The following is a 24511-nucleotide window of genomic DNA, read 5'->3' on the forward strand; positions in this document are numbered from 1 at the left end:
GTATGTGGGACGCGGCCTCAGCATGGCTGGAAATGCGGTGTGGGTGTGCACATGGGATACAAAGCTGGGTCACCAACATCGGATCCCACGCACTTAACTGCTAAGCCATGGGGCCTGCCCCATGCTTACCCTAAATATAAAGCTAACCTTACACATAACCCTAAAGTTAACCCTGACCCTACCCATAACCCAAACTCTAACGCACACAACATTAACCCTAACACTAACCCTAATCCTAGCCATAGCCATAAGCCTAAAGCCAGCCGCAGCCCTAGCCCTAACCAGCATCCTAGCACTAAGCCTAGCTCTAACACTAACCATAGCCATAAATCTAACTGAACTCTAACCTTAAACCTAACCTTAGCTCAAACCCTAGACCTAAACCTAAGCCTTTCCCAAAACCTAATCCTAATGCTAACCATACACCTGACCATCATCCAAACACTAAACCTACCCCAAGCGTAACCCTAACCCTAACCCTAGCCCTAGCCCTAAGCCTAGCCCTAAGACTAACCAGAACTCTGTTCTTAACCCAACCCCAAGCCCTAACAGTAACCCTATCCCCAACCCCAACCAAAACCGCTACCCAAATCCCAATCTTAAGCCTAAAACAACCCTAAGCCTAAACCTAGGCCTATGCCAAATCCTAACATTAAGTGTAACGTTAACCTTAACACTTGTCCTAGACCTAATTCTAACCCAGCCCTAAACCGGACCCTTACACTAGCCCTAACACTAACCCTAACCACAGACCTATCCCTAGCCCTAAGTCTAACCCCAGTCCTAACCCGAACCCTGGCCCAAACCCTAACCTTATCCCTAACCGTAGCCACAACACTAATGCTAATCCTAACCCTAACCATGACCCTAAACCGATCTCTCCCATTCCCAACCAGTAGCCCAACAGTTAATCCTAAACCTAACAGTACCCCTGCCACTAAGACTAACACAAACCATGACCCTAAACCGAACCATGATCCTAGCCATAGCCCTAACCATAACTCTAGACCTAGACCTAACTCTAACCCTAAGCCTAGCCCTAACCTGTACCATGGCACTAACCCTAATGCTCAATCTAGCCCTAGCCATAACACTAACACTAAACCGAACTGTAGCCCAAAACCAACACCTACCACTATGTGTAACCCTAACCCTAAATGGAGTATTAATCCTAACGCTAACCCAAATCCTATCCATAAACCTAACCCTAAGCCTAGCCCTAGCGCTATCACTAACATAACCTTAAAGCTAACACTAATCCTAACCCTAATCTGTAACCTAACCCTAACCATAGCACAGACTTAATCCTAATCCTGACTTTAACCCTCACTCTAACTCTAAAACTGACTCTAAGCCATAATCCTAACCCTAAACCTCACAGAACCAGAACCCAAACACGAACCCAAACACTTACCCGAACACAAACCTGAATCTGAACACTACCAAGAACCCTAACCTTGACACCAACACTAGGACTAACCCTGAACATAAACTTAACCTAACCATAACCCTCAACCTAACTCTAACCCTAGCCCTAATGCTAGCCCTAGACCTAGACCTAGACCAAGCCCTAACCATAACTGTAAACTTAAGGCTAACCCTAGCCAGAACACTAGGCCTAGACTTAGCTCTAGACCTAACACTAGCCCGAGACTAGCCCTAACTCTAAGTCTAGAGCTAACAGTAGCCCTAGCCCTAAACCTAACACTAAACCTAATCCTAATCCTAGCCCTGGACATAACCCCAGCCATAACATTTACCCTAACCCTAACACTAACCCTAACCATAACAATAAACTAAGCCATAAGCCTAACCCTAGCAGTAATCCTAACTCTAAACCTCACCCTCACCCTAGCCCTAACTCTAACACTAACCCTAGCCCTAAACCTAACACTAAACCTAGCCCTAAACTTAACACTAAACCTAACCCTAATCATAGCCCTAACACACACCCTAGACCTATCCGTAACCCTGGCAATAACCCTAAACCTAGCCCTCACCCTAGCCTTAGCCCTAAACCTAAACATAGCCCTAGACCTAACCCTACCTGCAAACCTAACCCTAGCCATAACCCTAAGCCTATCCCTAGCCATAAGCCTAATGCTAAACCTAACCCTAGCCTTAGACCCAGCCCTAGCCCTAACCCTAACCCTAGCCCTATCCCTAACCTTAACCCTAACCAAAACTCTAAACCTAATGCTAACACTAACCCTAACCCACACACAATTGGTTTGATTTCAACACATGTGAAAGTTGTCACACACAATAGGTGTGATGTCATACATAAAAATGTGAATTATGTCACAAAAAAAGGTAAAAGGTGTCACACATATCATTGGGTATGTTTTCAATCACAAATGTGAGCCCTGTCACAAGTACACCATTGGTGTGATGTCAGACACACAATGTGTGTGAAGGCTCACACCAACCTTGGGATGTCACAGACAACGGGAGTGGTGTCTCTAAGGAAAATGAGTGAATATTCACACATAGCAATGAGAATTACACAAAACACACCAGTGCGATATGTCAGAGTAAAATGTGAGAGATTTCACGGAAACCTGGAAGTGACGTCATACATAACAGTGGGTGTCACATCACAGTTAAGAATATGACTCCCATCATACACAATGGGCATGATATTACACAATTTGAGAGATGCGACCGTCTATCCTATTGTTAGCACACTCATGTTGTGTGATGTCCCAAAATGGGTGTGATGTCCCACATAACGATTGGAGTGATGTCAGACACAAAATGTGAACCACGTCACAATCCATTGGAAGGATGTCAAACACTATCAGAGTGATGCCACACTCAATTGGTGTGATATCATACATAATACTGGGAGTGACACCACACATAATAATGGTTGATATATCATACGGGGATTAAGGTTAATGTCACACACAAATGTTGTGGTGTGACACACAATGAGGATGTTGTCACACTCAAACAATTGATGTGATGTCACCAAGCATGTGGTCACGCCACGCAAAATAGTGGGAGTGATATCACATGCACACATTGGGAGTGATGTCACCCTTTAAAATGTGAATTATGTCACTAGGAACATGTCACTGATGTCACACGTAGCGGATGTAATGTCACACTATTGATGTGATGTCACACATAATGAGACTGAGTTCACACATAAACGTGAGTAATATCACAAAGGACATGTGACTGATGTCACACATATGTGGGAGTGATGTCACACTATTGGTCTGATGTCATACAACACAACAGGCGTGATATCACACATAACAGAAAGATGTCACCCAAAATATATGAGTGAAGTCACAGAAACACCATGGGAGTGATGTCACAACACTAGTAGAGCGATGTCCTCGAGAATTAATGTGACATCACACAGAATATTGGGAGTGACATGACACTTAACAATAGCCATTTCATATGGTAAATTCGAATGATGTCACACACAATTGGAGTGATGTCAACATATGTGAATGTTGTCACACACACACAATAGGTGTGATGTCATACATAAAAATGTGAATTATGTCACAAAAATGTGAATGGTGTCAGACATATCAATGTGTGTGTTTTCACACACAAATGTGAGCACTATCACACATACACCATTGGTGTGATGTCATACAGACATTGAGTGAGGTCAGACACACAAAGTGTGTGAAAGCACACACCCACCTGGTGCTGTCATGGACATTTGGAGTGGTATCTCTAAGGAAAATGAGTGCGAATTCATACATAACAATGAGAGTTACATAAAACACACGATAGGGATATAAGTCAGAGTAAAATATGAAAGACTTCACAGAAACCTGGGAGTGATTTCATACAAACTCTGGATGTCATATCAAAGTTAACAATATGACTGCCCTCACACAACGGGAGTGATATCACACAATTTGAGAGATGTGAAAGGCTAACCTAGTTTTATCCTGCTCAAAGTGTGTGATGTCTCAAAATGGGTGTGATGTCACACATAACGATTGGAATGATATCACACATAACGATTGGAATGATATCACATACAAAATGTGAGCGATGTCACACACTGTTGGAGTGATGTCAAACACACTATCAAAGTGATGTCACAATCAAGTGGTGTGATGTCATACATAATACTGGGAGTAACACCGCACATAATAATGGTTTGATATCATATGACAATTAAGGTTGATGTCACTCACAATTGATGGGATGTGACACGCAATGAGGATGTTGGCACACACAAAGGGCTGTGATGTCACCCATAAACAAGTGTATCACATCACACATAACATTGGGTGTGATATCACATTCACACAATGGGAGTGATGTCACAATTTACATGTCACTTATCTCAGAGAGCAGTGGGAGTGATGTCACTATTGATGTGATGTTACTCTTAACAATGGGTGTGATTTCACACATAAATATATGAGTAATCTTACAAAGGACACACGACTGATATCACACATAACCTGTTAATAGTCTACACTCAGGTTTCTATCTAATGTATTGAAAGAGCATTTCTGCTGAACTCAGCTTGCCAGTAGCTCTAGGGAACATACTCTAATGAGACTTTTTATACTTTTCACTACAACTGGTACAGATTATCTGTAACATCCATTCAATGAAAGTACAGTGTGAAGAAAAACTCCTTTTTTAAATCTGTTTATGATCGTCTTGAAAAGTCCCTTTTCAAAGGTTGCAGTTGGCGTCTTTCATTCAGGCTTTCTCTTACATGGAACGAAAGAATGCGATCGTTGATTTCAGTTTGCCAGTAGCTGTTGGGAATATCTTCCTATGAGAGGGCTTAAATTTTTCACTACACAAGGAAGAGAATATCTATAATATCCATTTATGAAAAACACAGTGTGGATAAAAACTCTTGCTTGTACCTATTTAGCATTTGCACTGGAAAGTACTTTTTCAAACATTGCAGCTCACGACATTTACTCAGGCTCTCTCTCACAGTATAGGAGAGAATGTTCTTACTGAGCAAAGGTTGCCATTAGCTGTAAGTAAGATCTTCCCATGAGAGCTTTTAAGCTTTTCACTACTGCTGGGAGAAAGTATCTATAACATCCATTGAAATACCATACACGGTGGAAAAAAACTCATTTTAGTTGTTGAAGATCATCTTGATGAGTGAACTTTTCAATCATTGATCTTCATGGCCTGCACTCAGGCTTTCCCTCAAATATAATGAAAGAACACCCGTTCTGAACCCAACAACCCTGTAGCTGTAAGTCAACTCTACCTTGGAGGGCTTTTAAACTTATCTCTACAGCTGGGAGAGAGTATCTGTAACATTCATAAAATGAAAGTCAAGTGTGCAGAAAATCTCTGGCTGGTATGTCTATAGGATCCTCCTGCAAATTGCCTTTTCCATCATTGTAGTTAACGACCGTCACTCAAGCTCTCTCTCCTATGTAAGGCAAGAAACTAATTGCTGTACTCAGCTTGCAAGGAGCTTTAAGCAGGATCCTCCTTTGAGAGCTTGTAAACTTGCACTGCAGCTGCAAGAGAATATCTGTAACATCCATCCCATGTAAGTTCTCTGTGGAGGAAAACACTTCCTTTTAGCTTTTTAGGATCATATTGTAAAGTGCCTTTCATCTTTGCAATTGATTGCATGCACTCAGGCTTCCCTCCTGATATAAAAGAAAACACCTCTGCTAAACCTACTTTGCCAGTGGCTGTTGGGAACACCTTCTTAGGATAGTTTCCACTTTTCACCACAGCACGGAAAGAAGCTGTATCACATCCATTCAATGAAAGGACACCATGAATAAAACCTCCTCTTGTAAGCGTTTATGACCATGTTCTTAAGTGGCTTTAACTACACTGCAGTTCAATCTATATTCAGAGTCTCACTAGCATATCATGATGACCATTACTGCTTATCACAGCTTGCCAGTATCTGATAGTAACATCTTCATATGAGAGGATTTAAAATTTCAGTAACACTGGGAGAGTGTATCTATAACATCCATAAAACGAAAGTCTAGTATGTATAAAATTTCTTGCTTCTATCTGTATACGACTATCCTGATAATTGCCTTTATCAACATTGCAGTTAACTACCTTCAATCAGGAATTCTTCCCCATGTAAAGCAAGAACGTTCTTGCTGACCTCTGCTTCCAAGTACTTTACAGGAGGATCTGCCTCTGAGGGCTTTTAAACTTTCCACTGCAGTGGGGCAAGTATTATTCTAACATCCATTCCATGAACCTACTCTGTGGTGAGCAACTCTTAAAGTTACCATTTTAGGATATGTTCAAGTGCCTTTTCCTCTTTGTCGCTCATTGCCTGCACTGAGGCTCCCTTCCCAACTGAAAGACAACTCACCACTGCTCAAACAAGTTTGAAAGTAGCTGTTAGGAACAACGTCCTATGACAGCTTTCCAACTATCACTACAGGTGGTGCAGATGATAATTACCATCCATTCAATAAAAGTTGACTGTTCAGAGCAACTCCTGCTTGTAGGTGTTTAGGATCATCTTGAGAAGAGTCTTTTAAATACTGCAGTTCAATCTGCATTCGCGGTCTGAGAAGCATATTATGATGAACACTATTGATTAACACAAGTGGTCAATATCATAGGTTACATCTTCATATGAGAGGTTTATCAGTTTCACTGCAGCTAGAGGAGAGTATCTATAACATCCATAAAATGAAAGTCAAGTGTGGAGAAAATCTCATCCTTGCATCTATATAGAATCTTCTTGCAAATTGCCTTTTCCCTCTTTGCAGTTAACGACTTTCACTCAGGCTCTCTCTCCCAAGACATGCAAGAAAATGTTTGCTGAACTCAGTATGCAAGTATCTCTGAGGAGGTTTTTCCTCTGAGATCTATTAAACAATTCACTGCATCTGGGAGAGAATATCTCCAACATCCATTCCGGGAACATACTCTGTGCAAAAAAAAGTCCTCCTTTTAGGTATTAGGATCATATGTTAAATTGCCTTTTCCTCTTTGCTGTTCATTGCCTGCAATGATGTTTCCTTCACTATATAGAGACAAAACACCACTGCTCAACCAATTTTGCCAGTAGCTGTAAGGACAGGTTTGTATGAGAGCTTTCAAAGTATTATTAAAGGTTTTGCTGATTATATTTAACATCCATTCCATTCAAGTTGAATCTTCAGAAAAACTCCTGATAGTAGCTGTTTAGGATCATCTTGAGGAGAGATATTTAATACACTACAGTTCAATCCACTTTCAGGCTCTCATGAACATATCATGACAAACATTATAGCTTAACACATGTGGCCTATATCTGTAAGTAACATCTTCATCTGAGATGTTTTAAAATTTCGGTACAGCTGGGAGAGGGTATCTATAACATCCATAAGATGAAAGTGAAATATGCAGAAAATCTGAGGCGTGTCTCTTTATGGGATCAGCCTGCATATTGCCTTTAGATCACTGCAGTTAACGACCTTCGCTCAGGCTCTCTATCCCATGTAATGCAAGAAAGTGTTTCTTAACTCGCCTTGCAGGAATCTTTAAGGACGATCATCCTCTGAGAGCTTGTAATCTTTTCACTGCAGCTAGGAGAACCTATTCATTACATCCATTCCATGTAAGTACTCTGTGGAGGAAAACACTTGCTTTTAGCTTCTTTGGATCATATTGTCAATTGCATTCTCATCTTTGAATTTCATTGCCTGACCTCAGGCTTCCTCCTTGATGTAAAGAAAAAACACCACTGCTAAACCTACTCTGCCAGTAGCGATTAGGAATACCTTCCCATGAGAGTTTACACTTTTCACCACAGCTCAGAAAAAAGCTCTATCACATCCATTTAATTAAAGTACACCGTGAAGATAACTTCTGTTTATAAATGTTTAGGGTCATCTTCATAAGTCACTTCAAATACACTGCAGTTCAATCTGCGTTCAGGGTCTCACTAGCATGTCATGACGAACACTATTGCTTAACACAGGTGACGAATATCTGGTAGTGACATCCTCATTGGAGAGGTTTTAAAATTTCAGTACAGCTGGGAGACAGTATATATAACATCCATAAAATGAAATTTCACTTTGGAGACAATCTCTTGTTTATATCTGTATAGGATTATCCTGAAAATTGCCTTTTACATCATTGCTGTTAACAACCTACACATAGGAATTCTCTCCTTGTAATGCCAGAAAGTTCTTGCTGAACTTGCTTGCAAGTATCTTTAAGGAGCACCTTCTTCTGAGAGCTTTTAAACTTTCCATTGTACCTGGGAGAGAATATCTATAACATCCATTCCATGAACATTCTGTGTGGTGGAAAAGTCTTCCTTTTAGTTTTTTGGATCACATAGTAAAGTGCCTTTTCCTCTTTGTAGTTCATGTCCTGCACTGAGTCTTCCTTCCCACAGGAAAGACAAAATACCACTGCTCAACGACGTTTACCAGTAACTCTTTGAAACACTCCTAGGAGAGCTTTCAAACTATCACTACATGTGGTGCAGATTGTCATTACCCTACATTCCAGGAAAGTGGACTCTTCAGAGAAACTCTGCTTGTAGCTGTTTGGGATGATCTTGAGAAGAGACTTTGACTACACTGCAGTTCAGTCTGCCTTCAGGTTCTCAGTAACGTATCATGATGAACAATGTTGCTTATCACAGTTGGCCAATATCTGTAAGTAACATCTTCATATGAGTGGTTTTCAAATGTCAGTACAGCTGGCAAAGGGTATCTATAACATCCATCAACTGAAATTCAGGTGTAGAGAAAATCTTTTGTGTGTATGTGTATAAGACTATTCTGAAAATTGCCTTTTCCAACGTTGCAATAAATAACCTTCATCCGTGCTCTTTCTCCCAAGTCAGGTAAAAAATATTTGCTGAACTCAGCTTGGAAGTATCTTTAAGGAGGCTCTCCCTCTGAGAGCTTTTAAACTTTTCACTGCAGCGGGGAGCGAATATCTATAACATCCATTTCAGGAATGTATCTTGTGGAGAAAAATTCTTCCTTTTAGCTTTTTAGGATCATATTTTAAAGTGCCTTTTCCTCTTTGTCGTTCATTGTCTGCACTGAGCCTCCCTTCCCAATGGAAATACAAAACACTCCTGCTCAATCACCTTTGCTAGTAACCATCAAAGCATCTTCTTAGGAGAGCTTTCGAACGATCACTACAGGTGGTGCAGATTATTGTTATGATCAACTCAAAGAAAGTTGACACTTCACAGAAACTCCAGCTTGTGGCTGTTAAGGGTCATCTTCAGAAGAGACTTTTAATGGACTGCAGTTCAAACTCTAGTCAGGTTCCCACTAGCATCTCATGATGAATTATATTGCTTAAGACAGGTGGCCAATATCTGAAAGCAACATCTTCATCTTAGGGGTTTTAAATTTCAGTAGTGCTGGGAGAGAGTATCTATAACATCCATAACATGAAAGACAAGTTTGGTGAAAATCTCGTTCGTGTAACTGTGTACGTTCATCATGCAAATTGCCTTTTCCCTCATTGCATTTAATGGCCTTCACTCAGCTCTCTCTCCAAAGTAAAGCAAGAAAGCGTTTGTCGAACTCAGCTTGCAGGATCCTTTAAGAATGATCTTCTGAGAGCTTTTAAATTTTTCACTGCAGCTGGGAGAACTTATCTATAATATCCATTCCATGTAAGTACCATGTGGAGGAAAACACTTGCTTTTAGCTTCTTCAGATCATATTGTCAATTGCATTTTCATCTTTGCATTTCATTGCCTGCACTCACGTTTCCTCCCTGATTTAAAGAGAAAACACTACTGCTAAACCTACTCTGCCAGTAGCTGTTAGGAACACCTTCCTTTGAGAGTTTCAACATTTCAACACACCTCGTAAAGAAGCTTTACCAAATCCATTCAATGAAAATATACCGTGAAGAAAACCTCTTCTTGTACTTGCTTAGGATTATGTTCATGAATGACTTTAAAGGCACTGCAATTCAGCCTGCATTTAGGGTATCATTAACATATCATGATGAACACTATTGCTTAACACAGGTTGCCAATATCTGTTAGCAACATCTTCATATGAGAGGTTTTAAATTTTCAGTACAGCTGGAGAGAGTATCTATAACATCCATGAAATGAGAGTTCAGTGTGGAGGAAATCTCTTGGTTGTATCTGTATAGGAGTATCCTGAAAATTGCCTTTTCCACCATTGCAGTTCCCGACCTGCACTTAGGAATTCACTCCCAGGTAAGGCAAGAAAGATCTTGCTGAACTCAGATGGCAAGTAGCTTTCAGCAGATCTGCCTCTGCGAGCTTTTAAACTTTCCACTGCAGCTGGGACAGAATATCTATACCATACATTCCATGTAAGTACTCTGTGGAGGAACATACGTCCTTTTAGCTTTTTAAGATCATCTTACAAAGTGCCTTTTCATCTCTGCAGTTCTTTGCCTGCACTCAGGTCTCTTCCACAACATAAAGACAAAACACCACTGTAAACCTATTTTGCCAGTTGCTGCTAGGAACAAATTCCTATGAGATGTTAAAATTGTCACCACAACCGGGGAAGAAACTCTATCACATCCATTCAACGAAAGTACCGTGTGAAGAATATCTTTACATGTCGCTGTTTAGAATCATATTCATGAGTGACATTAAAAACATTGTGGTTCAGTCTACCTTCACGGTTTCACTAGCATATCATTATCAACACTATTGTTTAACACAGGTTGCAAATATCTGTTAGGAATACCTTCATATGAGAGGGTTTAAAATTTCAGTACAGATGGGAGTATCTATAGCATCTATAAAATGAAAGATCATTGTAGAGAAAATTTCTTGCTAATATCAGTATAGGACTATCCTGAAAATTTCCTTTGCATCCTTGCAGTTAACAACATTCACTTAGTAATTCTCTCCCTATTTAATGAAAGAAAGACCTTGCTGAACTCAGATTGCAAGTAGCTTTCCGCAGGATCTGCCTCTGAGAGCTTTTAAACTTTCCACCGCAGCTGGGACACAATATCCATAACGTCCAGTACATGAACGTACGCTGTGCAGAAAAACTCTTCCTTGTAGATTTTTGGATGATGTGGTTCAGTACCTTTTCCTCTTTGCGGTTCATTGCCTGCACTGAGGCTGTCTTCCCAATGGAATGACAAAACACCACTAAGCAACCAAGTTTGCCAATAGTTTTCAGGATCATCTTACTAGGAGAGCTATCACTACAGGTGATGCAGATGATCCTTACCATCCATTCGATGACAGTTGACTCTTCAGAGAAACTCCTCCTTGTAGCTGTTTAGGATCATCTTGAGAATTTGAATACACTGCAGTTCAAACTACATTCAGGGTCTCACTAGCATATCATGACGAACATTTTTGTTTAACACAGGTACCCAATAATTGTAAGTAACATCTTCATATGAGAGGTTTTAAAATTTCAGTACACTTGGGAGATATTATCTATAGCATCTGTAAAAGGAAAGGTCAGTCTGGAGCAAAATTCTTGCTTGCATCTGTAGAAGACTATCCTGAAAATTGCCTCTCCCAAAATTGCTGTTAATGACTTTTACTTAAGAATTTTCTCCCTGGGGCCTGCCTGGTGGTGCAAACGGTTTCGTGTGCACACTCCACTTTGGTGGCCTGGGGTTTTCAGTTTCCCAACCCTGGGCACGCACCAATGCACTGTTTGCCAAGACATGCTGTGGTGGCGTCTCATATAAAGTAGAGGAAGATGGGCACAGATGTTATCTCAGGGCCAATCTTCCTCAGCAAAAAAGAGGATCAGCATCGGATGTTACCTCAGGGCTTATCTTCCTCACAAAAAAAAAAAGAGAATTCTCTCCCATGTAATGCCAGCAAGTTCTTGATTAACTCTGCTTACAAGTACGTTTAAGGAACATCTACCCCCGAGAGCTTTTAAACTTTCCACTGTAGCTGGGATAGAATATCTATTGTATCCATCTAATGAACATACTCTGTGGAGAAAAACATTTCCATTTAGTTTTTGAGGATCATAATGGAAAGTGCCTTTTCTTCCTTTTGGTTCGTTGCCTGCACTGAGGCTGCCTTCTCAATGCAAAGACAAAATACCACTGCTCAGGCACTTTTGCCAGTAACAACTAAGGAAATAACTTCGTCCCCTGTCTCTCTTCCTTCCAGCAAATGAGGTCCACCTTCCTTAACCAGGTTGGGGACATATTGCCATTTCAGGCCTTGAGAAGGAATATCACATTCCTTTGAGAAGGCAATTTCTGATCCCGGGTTCTAAGTAGAGCACTAGGAACAAGTTAGTAAATGAGATTCAAAGATTACTGGAACTTAGCTGAACTATTTATAACACCGATTGTTGGAAATAACTTCATGCCCACTATCTCTTCCTTCCATTTCATAAAGATCAGAAACCTAAAACAGGTATATAACAGAATGCAGCTTCAGGCCTTGAGACTGAATCTCATATTCCTTTGAGAGGGAACTTTCTGACCCAGGCTTGTTAGCAAATGTCTAGAAACGACTTTGTATATGAGTGGCAATCATCACTACAGCTGTGCTCACCTGTATAAAATACCCATCCCGGGAAGTATCTTTGTGCTCACTCGCTCTTCATTTCAGCTAGTGAGAATCACCTTCCTAAACCAGGTTTAGAACATCATGCTATTTTGGTCGTTGAGAGCAAATCTCACATTCCTCTGTGAAGACACTTACTGATAACTTCTTGTAAGTAGATGTCTAGGAACAAGTTGGAGCATCAATCAGTACTACAACTGAGTAAAATGATTTATAATACCCATTCCACGAAATAACTTCATGTAAAAACTCTCTTCCTTCTAGCACTAAGCATCACTAAACTAAGCCAGTTTTGGACCATATTGCCTTGTTGGGCCCTGAGAAGGATTCTCACATTCCTTTGAGAAGGCAATTTCTGATCCCAGAATGGAAGTAGATGTCTAGGAACAAGTTTGTATATGAGTGGCAGGCGTTACTACAACTGAGCTAAGCTGTGTATAATACCCATTCCTGAAAATAACTTTGTGCCTTATCTCTCTTCCTTCCAACTCATAAGGATCACAAAGCTAAACCAGGTTTGGAACATATTGCCATGTCACTCCTTGAGATGGAATCTCATATTCCTTTGAGAAGACACATTCTGATCCTGTCCAGAATGTTGAAGTCTAGGAATAAGTATGTATATGAGTGTTAATCATTACTAGATCTGAGCTCAACTGTCTATAACAACCATTCCAGGTAATACTTTTGGCCTCATCTCTCCTCCTTCAATCTCATAAGGATCACAAATATAAACCAAGTTTCATGCATCATGCCATTTCAGGCCTTGAGAATGAATCTCACACTACTTTGAAGGCACTTTCTGATCCCTGCTTTTAAGTAGATGTCCAGGACAAGATTCTATATAAGTGGCAATCGTTACTACAACTGAACTATTCTTTGAATAACACCCGATCCTGAAAATAACTTCATGCCCAATCTATCTTCCTTCCAGCTCGTAATGAAGACCTTCCTCAAGCAAGTTGGGAACATATTGCCATTTCAGACCCTGAGAAGAAATCTCACATTCCTTTGAGACAGCAGTTTCTGATCACAGCATGTATGTAGACATCTAGGTTCAAGTTTGTATGTGAGTGGCAATCACTAATAGAGCTGTGCTTCTCTCTTCCTTCCATCTCGTAAGGATCAGAAACCTAAATCAGATTTGGAACATAATGCCATTTCAGGCCCTTGAGAACAAATCTCACACTCCTTTGAGAAAGCACTTTCTGATCTCGGCTTGGAAGTAAATGTCTAGTAACGAGTTTCTAAATGAGTGGCAATCATTACTACAGCTGAGCTAAACTATATATAAGAACCATTCCTCAAAATAACTTCCTACCCCATCTCTCTTCCTTCCAGCTCTGAAGGATTACATTTCTAAGCAAGGTTTTGAATGTAATACCATGTCGGGCCTTGAGAAGGAATCTCACATTACCTTGAGATGGAACTTTCTGATCCCAGCTTCTAAGTAGATCCCTAGAAACAAGTTTGTATATGAGTGGAATCATTACTACAACTGAGATGAACTATGAATAACACCTATTCCTGCAAATAACTTTGTGCCGGTCTCTCTTCCTTCCAGATCATAAGGCCCAGCTTCCTCAACCACGTTTGTAACATATTGCCATTTCCGGCCTTGAGAAAGAATCTCATATTCCTTTAAGAAGACACTTTCTGATCACTGCTTCTAAGTATATGTCCAGGAACAAGATTCTATATAAGTGGCAATCGTTAGTACAACTGAGCTATTCTATGAATAACATCAATTCCTGGAAAAAAACTTCATGCTCAATCTCTCTTACTTCCAGCTCGTAAGTACCACCTTCCTCGACCAAGTTTGGAACATATTGCCGTTTCAGACCTTCAGAAGGAATATCACATTCCTTTGAGAAGTTGCTTTCTGATCCTGGGGTTATGTAGATTTCTAGGAACAAGTTTGTATATGAGTGGCAATCATTACTACACCTGAGTTAATCTATGTAGAAAACTCATTCATGAAAATGTCATTGTGCCCAATCTCTCTTCCTTCCATCCAGTAAGGATCACAAACCTAAGCCAGGTTTGGGACATATTGCGATTTTGGGCCCTGAGAAGGAAAGTCACATTCCTTTGCGAAGGCCCTTTGTGTTCCCGACCTGTATGTAGGGAACTTGTTCTGTGAACAATTTTGCATATGAGTGGCAATCATGACGACAGGAGCTAAAGTATGTATAACAGCCATTCCTGGAAATCACTTTGTGCCTAATCTCTCTTCCTTTATCTCATCAGGATCAGCTTGCTCAACCATTTTTGGAATATCACGGTATTTCGGGCCTTGAGAAGGAACCTCATAGAGTCCAGCCCAATGGTGTAGTGGTTAAGTGTGCACCCTCTGTTGCTGGTGGCCCGCTTTTGGACACCGGGCACACACCGACACATAGTTTGTCTGGCCATGCTGTGGTGGCATCCCACATAAAGTGAAGGAAGATTATGACGGATGTTAGGTCTGGGCCAGTCTTCCTCAGCAAATAGAGGAGGATTGGCATGGACGTTAGCTCAGGGCTGATCTTCCTCACAAAGAAAAAAGAGAAGGAACCTCATATTTCTTTCAGAAGGAACCTTCTTAACCCGGCTTCTAAGTAGAAATGTAGGAACAAGTTTTGTTTGGCAATAATTAGTACAGCTGAGCTAAACTGTGACTAACAGCCATTCCTGGAAATAACTTCATGCCCAAACTCTCTTCATTCCGGCTCGTAAGGACCACCTTCGTCAACAAGGTTTGGAACATAGTGCCCTCTCAGGCCTTTAGAAGGAATCTCACATTCTTTTGCGAACACACTCTCTGATATCAGCTTTTAAGTAGATATCTAGGAACAAGTTTATATAGGCGTGACTGTCATTACTACAGCTGACAAACTTGGTGTAACACCCATTCCTGGACATCACTTTGTGCTTAGTCTCTCTTCTTTCCATCTCGTAAGGATCACAAACCTAAACCTGATTTGGACCATAATGCCATTTCAGTCCTTAAGAAGGAGTCTCACATTGCTTTCAGAAAGAATGTTCTGATCCTGGCTTTTACGTAGATGTCTAGGAACAAGTTTGTATATGATTGGCAATCATTACTACAGTTGAGGTGAACTTCACATAACACCCATTCCTGGAAGTAACTTTGTGCCTAATCTCTCTTCCTTCCATCTCATAAAGATCAGAAACCTAAACCAGATTTCGAACATACTGTCATTTCGCACCTGGACAACAAAACTCACATTCCCTTGAGAAGGCTCTAAGTAGATGTCTAGCAAAACGTTGCTATATGAGTTTCAATTATTAGTAGAGGTGAGCTTTATTTTGTATAACACCCATTCCAGGAAATAACTTTGTGCCTTATCTCGCTTCCTTCAATCACGTAAGGATCACAACCCAAAACAAGGTTTGGTAAATAATGCCAATTCGGCCGTTGAGAACGAATCTCACATTTCTTTGAGAAGGCAATTTCTGATCCCAACCTATATGCAGATATGCAGGAACAAGTTTGTAAATGAGTGACAATCATTATTAAAGCGGATTTAAAACGTGTATAACACCTAATCCCTGAAACAACTTTGTGCATAATCTCTCTTCCTCCCATGTTGTAAGGATCACTTTGCTCACCCAGGAACATAATTTGGAAAATAATGCCATTTCTGGACCTGAGAATTAATCTTACATTCCTTTGAGAAGGAAATTTCTGATGCAGGCTTCTAAGTAGAAGTCCATGAACAAGTTTGTATATGAGTGGCAATCTTCCGACAGCTTAGCAAAAGTATGTGTAACGCCCATTCCTGGAAATAAATTTGTGGCTAACCTCTCTTCTTTCCATCTTGTAATGGTGAAAAACCTGAACCCGTTTTGGAGCATAATGCCATTTTGTGCCCTGAGAACGAATCTCATACTCCTTTGATGAGGCACTTTCTGAACCATCTTGTAAGTAACAGTCTAGGAACGAGTAGCTATATGAGTGGTAATCGTTAGTACAACTGAGCTAACCTATGTATAGCACCTGTTTCTAGACATGACTTCATGCCCAATCTCCCTTCCTGCTGCTACAGATCTCCTTCCAAAAGCAGGCTTGTAAACAGGGCCATGTAGGGCCTTGAGGCAGGATCACTCTCAAATGCCTTGGAGAACACAATTTCTTTTCCGGGTTTGAATGTAGATGGTATGAAACAGCTTGGTATCTGAGAGGCATTCATTACTACAGCTGAATTGAACTATGTATTACAACCATTCCTGATAGTAACTTCATGCCCAATCTTTCTTCCTTCCAGCTCCCAAGGATTGCCTTCCCAAAACAGGTTTTGCATAGGGCAATGTAGGGCCTTGAGAGAGAATCTCACGCACATGTCTTAGAGAAGGATCTTTCTTATCCCGGTTTGTAAGTAGATGGTAAGAAACATCTTTCTATCTGAGTGGCATCACTACTACAGCTGAGTTAAACTATGGATAACGCCAGTTCCTGGAACGAAGTTCAGGCCCAATATCCCTTCCTTCCGTTACATAAGGATCACCTTCCTAGGGAAGGTATGGAACGAGGACCATGTAGTGCCTTGAGACAATCTCACTCACAAGCCATAGAGACCACACTTAATGATAGCGGATTCTAAGTAGATGGTTAAGAACATGTTTGTATCTGAGTGGCAAGAATTGCTACAGCTGAGCTAAACTAAGTATAACACCCATTCCTGGAAATGACTTAGTAACCAATCTCCCTTCCTTCCAACTCCTAAGGATTGCCTTCTCAAAGCAAGTTTGGAAACAGGACTGTGTATTGTCTTGCAACAGCATCTCACTCATAAGCCATTGAGAGTGTGTTTTCTCATACTACATTCTAAGTAGATGGCTAGAAGCATGTTTGTATCTGAGTGGCAGGCATTACTACAGCTGAGCTAAACTAAGTATAACTCCCATTCCTGGAAATTACTATGTGCCCAATCTCCCTCCTTCCAGGTCCAAAGGATCACTTTCCCAAAGCAGGTATGGAAACAGGTCCATGTAGTGCCTTGACACAGGATCACTCTCAAATGCCTTAGAGAATGGAATTTCTTATCCTGGGTTGGAAGTAGATGGCTAGAAACATCTTTGTTTGTGAGTGGCAATCATTACTACAGCTGAGTTAAACTATGTATAAGACCCATTCCTGGAAACAACTTGGTGCCCAATCTCCCTTTCTCCCAGCTCCTAAAGATCGCCATCCAAAACCAGGTTGTGCACAGGGCCATGGAGGGCCTTGAGAGAGGATTTCACACACATGTCTTAGGGAAGGCACTTTCTTATCTCGGCTTGTAAGTAGATGGAAAGAAACATCTTCCTATCTGAGTGACAATCACTACTGATGCTGAGTTAAACTATGTATAACACCCATTCCTGGAAAAAACTTCTTGCCAGATCTCCCTTCCTTCCAGTGCAAAAGGATCGCCTTGCCAAAGCAGGTTTACACAGGCCCATGAAGGGCCTTGAGAGACAATCTCACTCACATGATTTAGAGAAAGCACTTTCTTATCCTGGCTTGTATTTAGATGGTAAGAGACATCTTTGTATCTGAGTGGCAATCACTACTACAACTCGGATAAACTATGTACAGCACCCATTCCTGGAAGTAACTTCATGCCCCATCTCTTTTCCTTCCCAATCCTAAAAATCGCCTTCCCAAAAAGGTTTTACACAGGCCCACATAGGGCCTTCAGAGAGAATCTCGCTCACTTGCCTTAGACCGGGCATTTTCTTAATCTGGACAGTAAGTATATGTTATCAAACATCTTTCTATCTTTGTGGCAATCACTACTAGAGCTGAGTGAAACGATGGATACCAGCCATTCCTGGAAGTAATTTCATGCCCAATCTCCTTTCCTTCCAGCTCCTAAGGATGGCCTTCCCAAAGAAAGTTGTGCACAGCACCATGTAGGGCCTTGAGACAGAATCTCAGTCAAATTCCTTAGAGAAGGCACTTTCTTATCCTGGCTTTGTGAGAAGATGGTAAGAAACATCTTGGTATCTGAGGGGCAATCACTACTACAGCTGAGTTAAACTATGCATAACATCCATTCCTGGAAGTACCTTCATGCCCTATCTCCCTTCCTTCCACCTGCTAATGATCACCATCCGAAAGGAGGTTTGGAAACAAGGCCGTGGAGTTCCTAGAGACAGGAACACTCTCAAATTCCTTAGAGAACACACTTTCTTCTCTCGGTTTGTAAGTTGACAGAAAGAAACGTCTTTGTATCCAAGTGTGAATCATTACTAGCTTTCGGGTTAAGGTTCGTGTTAGAGTTTGGGTTAGGGATCGGGTTAGGTTTAGGGTTAGGATTAGGGTTCGGGTTCGGGTTCGGGTTAGGGTTAAGGTTTGGCTTAGGGTTCAGGTTAGGGTTTGTGTACTGGTTTGGTTTAGGTTTAGGGTTAGGGTTGGGGTTAGGGCTAGGGTTAGGGTTAGGGTCAGGTTTAGGTTTAGGGTTAGCTTTCGGGTTCAGATTAGGGTTAGTGTTAGTGTTAGGGTTATGGTTGGGTTCCGCTTAGGGTTAGGGTCAGGGTGCAGGTTACAGTTCAGGCTGGTTTATGGCTAGGGTTATATTTAGGATTGGGGTTAAGGTTAGGCTTAGGATTCTGGTTAGTGTTACGGTCGGGTTAGGCTTTGGGCGAGGGTTAGAGTTAGGGTTCGGGATTGAGTTATGGTTAGGCTTAGGGTAAGTGTTACTGTTTGCTTAGAATTAAGGCTATCGTTGCCTTCCCATTAGGGTTAACGTTCGGGTTATTGTTATGGTTAGGGTTATGGTTCCGGTTAGGGTTTAGTTTAGGGTTAGTGTTAGGGTTAGGGTTGGGGTTAGGGTTAGGGTTAGGGTTCTGGTTAGGGTTGGAGTTAGGGTTCGTGTACTTTTTTGGTTTAGGTTTAGGGTTAGAGTTAGCCCTCAGGTCAGTGGTCAGGTTAGCTTTAGTTTAAGGTTCGTGCTAGGGTTCAGGTTAGGGTTAGGGTTAGGTTTAGTGGTCTGGTTAGTGTTAGAGTTAGAGTTAGTGTTAGTGTTAGGGTTAGTGTTAGGGTTAGGGTTAGGGTTAGGGTTAGGGTCGGGTCCGTCTTCAGGTAAGGGTTAGTGTTAGGGATCGGTTTAGGGTACGAGTTAGGGTTAGGGTTCGTGTTAGGATTAGGGTTAGGTTTAGGGCTATGGTTGGGTTCGTGTTCGTGTTAGGGATAGGGTTCGGGTTATGGTTAGGGGTCAGGTTCGGGTTCGGATTAGATTTAGCATTAGTGTTCACGTTACGGCTAGGGTTCGGGTTCTGGTTAATGTTAACATTAGGGTTAGGTTTCAGATTAGGATTAGGGTTAGGCTTAGGGTTAATGTTAAGTTTAGGCTTAGGTTTAGTATTATGGTTCGATTTCGGGTTAGAGTTAGGGTTAGGATTCATGTTAGGGTAAGGGCTATGGTTTGGGTTAGCATTAAGTTTAGTTTTAGTGTTAGTATTTGGATTAGGATTATGGTTATGTTTCAGGTTTGGTTTAGGGTTAGCTTTAGCATTAGGGTTCACGTTAGGGTTAGGATTACGGTTGCCTTCAGTTTAGGGTTGGAGTTGGGTTATGTATAGGGTTATGTTTAGTGTTCCGATTAATGTTATGCTAGGTTTCAGTTTCGGTTTAGGGTTAGCCTTAGCTTTAGTGTTCGGGTTAGTGCTAGGGTTAGGGTTAGGGTTGGATTCGGGTTAGGGTTAGGGTTAGAATTAGGGCTGGATTTAGGGTTATGGTTCGGTGTAGTGTTAGGTTTAAGGTTAGTTTAAGGGTTGGGGTTAGGGTTAGGATTGGGTTTAGTGTTAGAGTTAGTGTTCAGGTTAGTGTTAGGGTTAGGGTTCAGCTTCAAGATCATGTTAGGGTTAGGGTTAGTGTCGAGCTAGATGTCGGGTTAGGGTTAGGGTTACGGTTCAGGTTAGGGTTTCTGATAATGTTAGGGTTAATATTCGTGTTAGGATAATGGTTAGCTATAGGGTTAGATCTGGGGTTCAGGTTGGGTTTAGGTTTCAAGTTCTTGTTCGGGTTAGTGTTAGTGTTACGTTTCGGGTTATGTTTAGGGTTAGGATTAGGGTTACAGTTATTGTTAGTGTTACATTTAGGGAGAGGTTAGTGTTCGGATTAGGGTTAGGGTTAGGGTTCGGGTTCTGGATTGTGTTAGGGTTTCGGTTATTGTCGGGTCGGCTTCGTGTCAGGGTTAGGTTTTGAGTTCAGTTTAGTTAACGGTTAGGGTGAGGGTTAGGGTTAGAGTTTGGTTTCAGGTTACTATTAGGGTTGGGGTTGAGGTTAGGATTAGGCTTCGGTTTAGTGCTAGGGTTAGGGGTAAGGTTGGTTTGGGTTAGGGTTAGAGATTGTTAGGGTTAGGGCTAGGACTGGGTTAGGGTTAGGGTTCGGGTTTGGGTTAGGATTGAGGTTAGTGTTAGGGTTTTGGTTAGGGTTAGGCTTCGGGTTAGCGCTAGGGTTAGGGTTAGGGTTGGGTTGGGTTACAGATAGCATTAGGGTTCAAGTTTAGGTTAGGGTTAGGGTACATTTAGGGTTATGGTTATGGTTAGGGTTAGGGTTGCTGTTAGAGTTCGAGTTATGGTTAGGCTTAGTGTTAGGGCTAGGTTTACTCTTAGGCTTTGGTTGGGTTAGGGTTAGGGTTAGCGTTTGGGTTAGTGTTTGTGTCATGGTTAGTTTTCAGTTTCTGGTTAGGGTTAGGGATAGCGATAGTGTTCAGGTTAGTGTTAACGCTAGAGTTCGATTTATGTTTGGTTTTGGGTTCAGGTTAGGGTTCAGATTAGGTTCATGTTTAGTGTTAAGTTTAGGTTTCAGGTGAGGATTAAGGTTAGGGTTAAGGTTAGTGTTAGGGTTAGGGTACAGGTTAGGTTTAGAGTCAGAGTAAGAGTTAGAGTAAGAGTTAAGGTTAGTTTTATGATTCGACTTCAGGTTAGGGTTTTGATTAGGTTTCGTGTTAGGGTAAGCCTTACAGTTTGGGTTAGGGTTAGATATAAGGTTAAGTTTAGTTTTAGGGTTAGTGTTTGGATTAGTGTGAGGATTCCATTTCAGGTTAGGGATTGGTTATGGTTAGGGTTAGGCTCGGGTTAGGCTTCAGGTTAGGATTAGGGTTAGGGTACGGATTAAGTTTAGGGCTAGGGTTAGTGTTCTGGTAGGAGTTAGTGTTAGGGTTAGGCCTAGGGTTAGTGTTAGAGTTGGGTTCGGATTCGGGTTAGGGTTAGGGATATGGTTACTCTTAGGGTTAGGTTTATGGTTATGGTTGGGTTCCGGTTAGGTTTAGGGTTAGGGTTCAGGTTAGGGTTCAGGTTAGGGTTAGGGTTAGGATTAGTGTTAGGTTTCAGGACAGGGTTATGGTTAAGGTTATTGTTAGGGTTACGCTTAGGCTTTGTTTGGGTTACAGTTAGTTTTAAGGTTAGGGTTCCGGTTAGTGTTAGTGTTAGGGTTCAGGTTAGGGTCTGGGTTAGGGTTAAGGTTAGGGTTTAGGGTTGGGGTTGTGGTTAAAGCTAGGGTTAGGGGTCTGGTCAGTGTTTGGGTCAGGGCCAGCACCGGTTTTCTTTAGGCTTAAAGTTAGTCTTAGGGTTTAAGGTTAGGTTTATGATTAGTGGTAGGGTTATTGTTGGGCTAGGGTTGGCGTTAGGCTTCGTTTTGGGGATCTAGGAAGTTTTAGGGTTAGGGTTGCCGTTCGGATTAGTGATAGGGTTACTGCTATGGTTTGGGTTATGGTTAGGCTAAGGTTTATGGCTAGGTTTAGGGTAGGGTTAGATTAGGGTTAGGGTTAGGGTTCGGGTAAGGGTTACGGTTAGGGTTCGGGTTAGGGTTAGTGTTAGTTTTCAGGCTAGGGTTAGGGTTAGGGTTAGGTTCAGGGTTACTCTTAAGGTTAGGGTTAGTGCAAGAGTTAGGCTTCAGTTTTGGCTTAGGGTTATGGTTAGGTGTATGATTATAGTTAGTGGTCTGATTGGGGTTCTGGTTCCAGTTCGGGTTCGGGATTTGGGTTAGGGTTAGAGTTAGGGTAGGTTTAGGCTTCGGGTTAGGGTTAGGGTTAGGGTTCGCGTTAGGATTAGGGTTAGTGTTAGGGTTAGAGTTCGGGTTCGGGTTTGGGTTACATTTAATGTTAGGATGGCGTCATGCTTTGGGTTACAGTTACCATTTGGTTCAGGTTAGGGTTTGAGTTAGGATTATGCTTAGGGTTAGAGTTCTGGTTAGGTTTAGGGTTAATGTTCGGGTTAGGGTTTAGTTGGGTTGGAGCTAGTGTTTGCTTTAGGTTTAGGGTTAGTTTTAGGGTTAGGCTAAGGGTTCAGTTTAGAGTTATGTTAGGGTTAGGGTTCAGATTCGCATTAGTAATTGGGTTCAAATGTGGTTTAGGGTTAGGTTTTGGGTTAGGGTTTGGGTTAGATTTAGGGTACCGGTTACGGTTATGGTGCGGGTTAGTGTTAGGGTTAGGGTTCGGGTTGGGGTTTGAGTTAGGGTTAACTTTAGTGTTAGGGTTCAGGTGGGTTAGGGTTAGCATTCTTGTTAGGGTTATTGGTAGGTAGAGTTTTAGGGTTAGGTTTGGGGTTAGGGTTAGGGTTCATGTTAAGTATACTGTTAGGATTAGGGTTAGCTTTCACGTTAGGATTAGGGTTAAGTTAGATTAATGGTTAGGATTAGGGTTATGGTTTAGGTTAGGTTTAGGGATAGGGTGAGTGTTAAGGTTAGGCTTCAGTTTCAGGTTATGTTTAGTGTTAGATTCAGGGTTTGGTTTCAGGTTAGGGCTAGGGTTGAGTTCACGTTAGGGTTCTGGTTAGGCTTATGGTTTTCCTTAGGTTTAGGTTTAGTGTTATAGTTAGTGTTCAGATTTGGGTTAGGGTTCGATTCGGGTTCGGGATCCAGTTAGGGTTAGGGTTAGGGTTAGGCTTCTTGTTAGCGTTAGCACTAGGGTTCAGGTTAGGTTTAGCATTAGGATTAAGTTTAGGGTTAAGGTTATGGTTAGGTTTATGCCTCAGGTTATGGATAGGTTAATGATTCGTGTTAATGTTATGGTTAGTGTTAGGGTTAGGGTTAGGGTTGAGATTAAGGTTAGGTTTATTGTTGGTGTTAGGTTTCTGGTTAGGGTTAGGGTTAGGATTCAGCTACATGTTATGTTAGTGTTCGGATTCAGTTTAGGGTTAGGGTTATGATCAGGTTAGGGTTAAGGTTAGTGTTACTGTTGGGGTTAGAGTTAGCATTAGGGTTCTGTTTAGGGCGAGGCATTACTATTCTGGTTAGTGTTAGGGTTAGGGTTAGGATTCAGTTTCAGTTAACAGTTAGGATTGCATTCGGGTTAGGTATTAGGGACAGGCTTAGTATTCGGGTTAGCTTTATGGTTTGGGTTAGGTTTCCGTTTCAGTTTAGAGCTGGCATTCAGGCTCTAGTTAAGGTTACCGTTAGGTTTTTGGTACCGTTTAGACTTAGCATTCAGGCACGGGTTAGCGTTACTGTTCTGTTTACGCTAAGGGTGAGGGTTCTGGTAAAGGTTAGGGTTATCACTAGAGGTCGGTTCAGTTTGCGGTTACAGGTAGGCCGGGTCAGTGTTAGATTTAGGCTATGTTTTGGGTTCTGTTTAGGGTTAGGGTTAGGTTTCAGGTTCAGTTTAGATTTAGGGTTTTTTTCAGTTAGTGTTGTATTTAGGGTTAGGGTTCAGTTTAGGCTTAGTATTAGCATGCGGGTTAGTGTTAGTGTTAGGTTTAGAGTTAAGGTTAGGGTTTGAGTTATGGATAGGGTTTGGGTTCGGGGTTCGGTTATGGTTAAGGTTAGGGTTAACCCTAACCTTGGGCACTTAGACGGCCAGGGCTTCACTACTCCAGAGAGGAGGCTGGGACCTGTCGCCTGAAGGGCACACCAAGGGTGGCCCCAGATCCTTAGGCCTCCGTCCTGCTGGGGCCAAACTCACTGCATTGCCATATGCTTGTCTCCGCAATTGTGACTCTACAGATGCTTTCCACTACCTGGCTGGAATTGAAAAGTGCGGGGGGGAGGTGATTACATGGTTTGGTCATTCCAGGAAGAAATGAGGCCTGGGACGA

This window comes from Diceros bicornis (genome assembly GCF_020826845.1).
Source record: "Diceros bicornis minor isolate mBicDic1 chromosome 27 unlocalized genomic scaffold, mDicBic1.mat.cur SUPER_27_unloc_2, whole genome shotgun sequence".
NCBI classification, from domain to species: domain Eukaryota; kingdom Metazoa; phylum Chordata; class Mammalia; order Perissodactyla; family Rhinocerotidae; genus Diceros; species Diceros bicornis.